Consider the following 7599-nt stretch of genomic DNA (forward strand, 5'->3'; position numbering starts at 1 on the left):
CGGCTCAGGTCATGATCCCAGGGTCCTGGGATCGAGTCCCACATCGGGTTCTCTGTTCTGCAGGGAGCCTGCTTCCTCCTCTCTCTCTGCTTGCCTCTCTGCCTACTTGTGATCTCTGTCAGATAAATGAAGAAAAAATCTTAAAAAAAAAAAAAAAAAAAAAAAAAACTTGTAAATGCAAGTGAGTAGTATGCTCACACTTGAGGCTTTGTTTGCCCTGTGTCAGGAGTCGCCAGAGTCAGCCGGCATGTGGAACCTGGTATGACCATGGTGGCTGGCTCTCTGGGGAACTGGTGAACAGAATGGAAGAGTGAGAATTCTGGACTGTTGAGGTGGGTGCAGAGCATGTACCAAGGGATCCTTGGAGACACCTGCCTGGGAGTTAGTTGCCAATGAAAGTCAGCAGAAAGACGAGCTGGGGGAACAGAAGAGTTTCAGTGGTGAATGATGAAGGGGGAGCCGCTCCCAGTGTTACACATAATGTTTGTACGCAAACGATTCTTTAACTGCATGTGAGCAATTTCCCTGGCATGCGATGCTAGTTCTCAAATTCTTAGTTGTCCTGCTTAACTGTCAGAGCATAATGTTCTTAGAGGCTGAGCTTAGCTTCTCATCTATGACTTAGTGCCTGTCTTGTTCTGTTCGTGAGAACAGGTGTCCTTCTATCTTACTACTTCTTCCTCTAATAACCACATCACCACTGGAACGCTTTTCTTTTAATATGTATAACTTCTCCAACTCCAGAGTTGCCAGTGGTTTAGTCTCTGACATGCCATTGTTCGAGCAGAGCAACCCCAAAAGCCAAAAGTTACTAAAGAGGTCTCTTGTTCTTGTTGTTTTTTAGTGTTAACATTTTCTAATAGGTAATGTATTTGCAAGGCCAAAAGCTCAAAATGATAGAGAAAGTATACTTTGGGGAAAGAGTCCTTGCTCCCACTTGTTTCCTTTTACCCTGTTTCCCCATAGTAATCACTTGCATTCGTTTTTGAGACATCGTTACATTGTTGACTTATGTGAATATGAGCAATGAGCATGCATGTTTTCATCTTCCTCCTGTGGAAGACAGAGTAACACCCTCCCCAAAGTGTCCACATCCTAATCCCCAGAACCTGACTTTTCATGGCAAAAGGGATTCGTGCAGGTGTGTTTAAGGTAGGGATCTTGAGATTATCCTGAATGGGTCCCTGTAACCCCAAGTGCCCTTATGAGGGGGATGCGGTAGAGTAAGTTAGGATAGGAGGCAATATGGCGGGGCGGGGGAAGGGGTGATTTGAAGATGGGAAAGGGGTCATGAGGCAAGGAAGAAGGGCATTCTCCAGGAGCCTTTCAGCAAGGAAATGGATTCTCCCCTGAGCCTTCAGAAGGAACCAGCCCTTGCTGGCTGACAGCTTTGGCCCAGTCAGACTGATTTTGGACTTCTGACTTCCAGAACGACTAGAAAACAAATGTGTGGGGATTTTTAGTTTTTAAAGATTTTATTTATTTATTTGACAGAGATCACAAGTAGGCAGAGCAGCAGGCAGAGAGAGAAGGAGAAGTAGGCTCCCCGCTGAGCAGAGAACCTGATGTGAGGCTTAATCCCAAGGACCCTGATACCATGACCTGAGCCAAAGTCAGAGGTTTAACCCACTGAGCCACCCAGGCACTCCGGGGTTACTTTTAAAAGCCCTGAAGGGGCTTTTCAAAGTAGAGTGCTAGGCCCCAGCCCCAAAGTTCTGATTTTGCAGATCTTGGTTGGAGCCTGAGCATTTGTAATCTGAAACAAGTTCCCAGGTGATGCCCATGCTGCTGGTCCACAGAACACACTTTGAGAACTCATCAAACAATTCCATTTCTCTTGGGTCTGAGGCAGCTGACACTCCAGGCCCTCCCCCAAACCTCTGCTCTCTGTTTGAACTTTGACCTCCAGACCCAGGCCCCTACTCTCTCTCCTTGATAGGTTTTCTAATTCTGTTACCCTCCCTTCATTTTTCTGATTCTGCTGCGTAAGAGTTTGACCAAAAGCCAATAGTTTCCCCTGAGGCCTCGGCCTGTGAGGTAGCCAGTCAGAGCAGAGCCTCCCATGATGATTTCTCTTTATTGGGGGGAGGGGGTGTTGGGGGGGGTGAGGTGATGAGCCAGGGGAGAGGGGCTGGACTCAAACACTCAAGATCACACACTAAGGGCACCTGGGTAGCTCAGCTGGTTAAGCTACTACCTTCCATTCAGGTCATGATTCTGGAGTCCCAGGATCAAATCCTGCCTCTGGCTCCCTGCTCAGCAGGGAGTCTGCTTCTCCCTCTGACCCTCCCTGCACTCATGCTCTCTCCCACTCTCAAATAAATAAATAAATAAAATATTTAAAAAAAAAAAAATCACACACTAAGCCTCCCAAAGGCCTCACCCCACATTGCTGTTGACCTTCAGTCTCCCCTGGAGCTCTAGGTCTCTCTGTGCTTTTGCTGTGTGCTGGGTCTCTGACCTTCTTGGTCAAGAGATGATGCAGAGCTCTGAAATCTCGAAGAATGAAAGTAAACTTAACTTCCCGAAGGCCTTGGACACAGTCCTATATATTACTCTTGGAAGAGTTTAAACAGGAAATGTGAGTCCTTCAGATTTCGCTACTGTCTCACAGTATACATTTTTCCCTGAAAATTGTCTACGTCTTTGTTGTCTTCTCTGATTTTTTAAAAGGATGTTCGGCTGCTGTAAGAATTGGAAGCAATTTTGGAGCATAATCATATATGATCTTTTTTAAAGGGAAGGTCCTAGAAGGTCAAAGTTTGGTTAAACCGGTTTTGTGGGCCCCAGGAATTCTTCCCATAGGTGGCTGGGAGTTACTGAGTAACAACTGTCCCGCTCACACAGGCTTGTTTCAAAGTTCTGAGTGCTTTTCCCTTCCTCCTCCTGAATGGAAGTCTTTCTTTTGCCTTTACTTTAATAAGTTTAAAGCCGAAGAAAAATAATTATGTTTCAGTTTTCATAAAATTTATGTAGGCCATTTTAAATTTCCTAGAAATCTCTTTTCTAATAGTTTCCCCATGTGTCACCATGATAACTGGACACATCATTGTTCTTGGGTCTTATGGCTCCTTGGTTGGAAGAAGAGTAAGATTGGTTTTCTAAATTCCTCTGAGGAATGAATTGTCTCAGAGTAAACAAGGACATTTTGGTGTAGAGTTAACTACAGACCAAACTGCCTGAGAGGCCACAGATAAAACCCCTGGTAATGGGTAGGAAGGCAGATTAGAATAGCAGTGCCCATGTGAGGTTCGAATGATTTCCTTGAATAGATGGAAAACAAAAGTTAAGATATTTCCTTGGCAAGAATCCAAATAAAAGCAGATCATTTAGATAAAGTAAATTGGAATTTATAGTAAAGAATTGCCTGGATAGTTTCCTAAACTGCACATCACTACCAGTAAGAAAACTTTGCCTTTTATAACACTTAGTCATTTTAATGACTATGTTAAGAAAGGCTGGTCTTGTATGGGATCTTAGTATTAGTAAGGACCAGGGGTTCCAAAACTGCTATAAGGTACCATGATGGACATAACTGATTGCCCGAGGGTTTTATGTCTTTTTTTTTTGTTTGTGTGATTTTATGTCTTTTAGCACCATTCCATAAGCATTAATAGTTGCTTAAGAAACATGTGTTCAATATAAGAGGACACAGTTGATGGAGAGCCCAGCAAACATACTGGGTGCAAGTCAACTGTGTTGACTTTTATGGCCCAGGTGTCCCCTTTCTGCTTAGGGACCAGAGGTCTTGGCCCTGGGGAAGGGTACAAGAGATACCCACAACAGAATCTGGGTAAGACCCCAGTTTAAGGGCAGGGCCTTTAGCGAGGGGCCAGTGTGGAAGGCCAGGAGACACCCAGGAATAACTTGGGGAGACTCTGAGGCCCATGTCCTATAGGCAAGCGTGTAACAGTGAAATTTCTGTGACTAGAGTTTGTGTGAATTGTGTAGGCTGATGAGGCCTGGGCAGATTGACGGGTCTTTTGTTATATCCCCATTACCACTTACTGCATTTTTACTAAGTTCTGCATACATTCTTCCCTTTCGAAGTGGCACTGGCACAGAGGAGGGTGGTCTGGTGGGCTGACTGTCAGTGTGGCTAACGAAGCCCACTGCCTGGGTGGATTCAGATCCCAGCTCTGTCTCTTCCCATGTGACCTCGGACATGAGAAATGGCTTCTCTCTGGACGTTGTTCATCTATAAAATGGAGCTAATGGATGCAGCAACTTCATAGATTCATAGGAGAGTCAATAAGGTCATACACATAAAATGCTGACTTGCACAGAGCTAGCACTCTTAAGTTTTACCTGTTATCATCTTATCATCCCAACAATTCTATGGGCCATGAGCTGTCACTGTGTCCATCCTAAAATGAGCACAAGGAGTAATAACCTAAGGTGGGTCACATAGTTAATAAGTGGCAGAGTGAGAAGAATAGAGACCTTACTCCAAAGCCCAGATGCTCTACCAAATAGCAAACAGCATCCCCACCCTTGTCCCGGAAAACTAGTCCAAGGTCTAATCTGATCGTGATTCTTCAAATGCTATGACTAGTTAACATAGCACCCTTGCAGTTAATATTTGGAGTAAATAACCCAAGGCTGAAGACTGGAAAACAATCTGCATGTGCTGGTAGGAAGTGATCAGAGCGAAAGGCGGCTGGTTGCAGAGCATATTCAATCCCAGCAGCCAGACTGTGAGGTTTCTGGTAATCCTCTTGCATTTTAATTAATTTTGATTAGTTCATTTTAATTCTTATAGTCAGCGCCCAGCTGAAGACATTTGCTTAGTCATAGGCATACAGCTAGGAAATAGCCTAACCAGAATTTGAATTCGTCCATGTTTCCCCTAAACCATTAAAAAAAAAAAAATCTTTCCCTTGGAGTAGCAATCTCAGGTCTTGGGCCAGTTCTTACAGGAAATTTGTAGTTTTGAGGAACACTGTTTCATTGAACTGTATGAACAAAGTGGGTGAATTACATAGGCTATAAAACATGCCTAAATAAAGTTATTTTTAAAAAAGAAAGGAAATAAGAAAGGAAATTCAAAAAAGAATAATTAGAGAGCGAGGGAGGGGAGGATGAAGGAAGGAAACAAGAAGGAAAATAAAACATGAGTAGTTAGAAAAAATATTTTCTAACTGATCCAGTAACCACTGTATGCCATGAGTTAAGACCAGAAAAACTGGATAAAAATTTTGTTTTTGGTTAAATGGGTTTAGAGCATGGTTGAGCCTACCTAGTGGTGACCCTAAGTGACCTCCCCCATTTCATCCCTCCAAGCTGGAGATGCCTCTCAGGACTGTTTCCTCACCATTGATCCTTTGTTGTCTTCTTCCTGTATCTCAGCAAAGGGAGAGAGGTTGTAAGTTTGTATGTATGTGGGCTTTGGTGAGGCTAAGAGCACGTGCATGCACGAGTGTGTGTTTTATAAACTTTGTTTTTTAGAGAAGTTATAGGTTCTCTGTAAAATTAAGCAGAGGTACAGAGATTTCCCATATAGCCCTTCTTCTACATACTCATAGCTTCCCCCATTATCAACATCCCCTGCCAGAGTGGTGCATTAGTTACAATTGATGGACACACTGATACATGGTTATCACTCAAAATCCGTAGTTTATGTTAGACTTCAAGACTCTTGGTATTGTACTTGCTGTGGATTTGTGCAAATATATAACAATATGTATCCGTTATTATAGTATCATACAAAATCATTTCACTGCTCTAAATATCTTCTGTGCTTTGCCTCTTCATCCCTCTTCTGCTACCCCTGGCGACTTCCGACATTTTTACTGTCTCCATAGTTTTGTCTTTTCCAGAATGTCATATAATTGGAATCCTATAGTATGTAAACTTTTCATATTTGTTTCTTTCACTTATTAATATAATTCTAAAATGCCTCCACGTCTTTTCATGGCTTGGATAGCTCATTTCTTTTTAGTTCTATCCTGTGTCTAGATGTACCCAGTTTATTTTCAATACCACCACTGAAGGACATCTTGATTACTTCCCAACTGGGCAGTTATGAAGAAAGCTGCCATAAACGTCCATGTGCAGGTTTTGTGTGGACATCAGTTTTCATCTCCTCTGGGTAAATACCAAGGAGTGCCATTACTGGATTATATGTTATGAGTATGTTTAGTTTTGTCAGACTCCACCAAACTGTCTTCCAAAGTGGCTGGGCCATTTTGCATTCCCACCAGCAAAGAATGAGAGTTCTTGCTCTACATCCTTACCATTTGGTGGTGTCAGTGTTTTGGATTTTGGCCATTCTAATGGTTATGCAGCTGTATCTGATCTTAATTTGCATAACATATGATGCAAAGCATTTTTTATATGCATATTTACCGTTTGTGCATTTTCTTTGGTGAGGTATTTGTTAAATTCTTTGGCACATTTTAAAATCAGATTGTTTTCTCAATATCAAATTTTAAGAGTTCTTTGCATATTTGGGGTGAGAATCTTATATCAGATATATCTTTTGCTAATATTTTGTCCCAGTCTGTGGCTTGCTTTTCCATTCTTTTGACAGTGTCTTTCACAGAGCATTTAATTTTAATTAAGTCCAGCTTATCAGTTTTTTTCCCTGTAGGTTGTGCCTTTGGTGTTGTATCTAAGAAGTCATCCCTGAACCCAGGATCACCCAGTTTCCTACCATGGTACCTTCTAGGAGTTTTATAATTTTGCATTTTACATCTAGGCCTGTGCTTCATTTTGAATTATGTTTTGTGACGTTTGTAAGGTTTGTATCTAAACTCTTGGTTTTGCATGTGCAGAACAATGCCCAGTTGTTCCATCACCATTTGCTGAAGATTGTTCTGCTCCATTGCATCGCCTTTGCTCCTTCATCAAAGATCAGTTGACTGTATTTATGTGGCTCTATTTCTGGGCTCTCTGTTGTGTGCCATTTTTCTATTTGTCTATTCTTGTGGACACTTAATACCACAATATCTTGATTACTATAGTTTTATAATTAACTCTTGAAGTCAAGTGGTGTCAGTCCTTCAGCTTTGTTCAAGATTACATTCATTCTTCAATATTATATTCATTTTTCTGCATCTTTTGCCTCTCTATATAAATTTTAGAATGAATTTGTCAATACGTAAGAATAAAATCTCTGGGATTTTGACTGGGATTGTATTAAAGCTATATATCAAGTTGGAAAGAACTGACACCTTGACAGTATTGACTCTATCCATGAACATAGAATACCCCTCCATTTATTTAGTTCTTCTTGGATTTTGTTTTTAATCCAACTTTTGTAGTTTTCCTCATATAGATTTTTACATGTTTTGTTAGACTTATACATATGTATTTCTTTTTGGGGGTGCTAATAGAAATGGTATTGTGTTTTTCATTTCAAATTCCTTTTGTTCATTGCTGGTATATAGTAAAGTGATTGGCTTTTATATATTACTCTTGTGTCTTGCAACTTTGTTATAATTGCTTATCAGGTTCAGGAGTTTTCTTTGGTATGTTTTTTAGATTTTTTGCATAGATGAACATGTCATCTGTCAACAAAGGCAGTTGTATTTCTTTCTTCCCAATCTATATACATTCTATTCCATTTTTTGTCTCATTGAATTAGCTAGAATTTCC

This window comes from Mustela lutreola, chromosome 5 (assembly GCF_030435805.1).
Source record: "Mustela lutreola isolate mMusLut2 chromosome 5, mMusLut2.pri, whole genome shotgun sequence".
NCBI lineage: Eukaryota > Metazoa > Chordata > Mammalia > Carnivora > Mustelidae > Mustela > Mustela lutreola.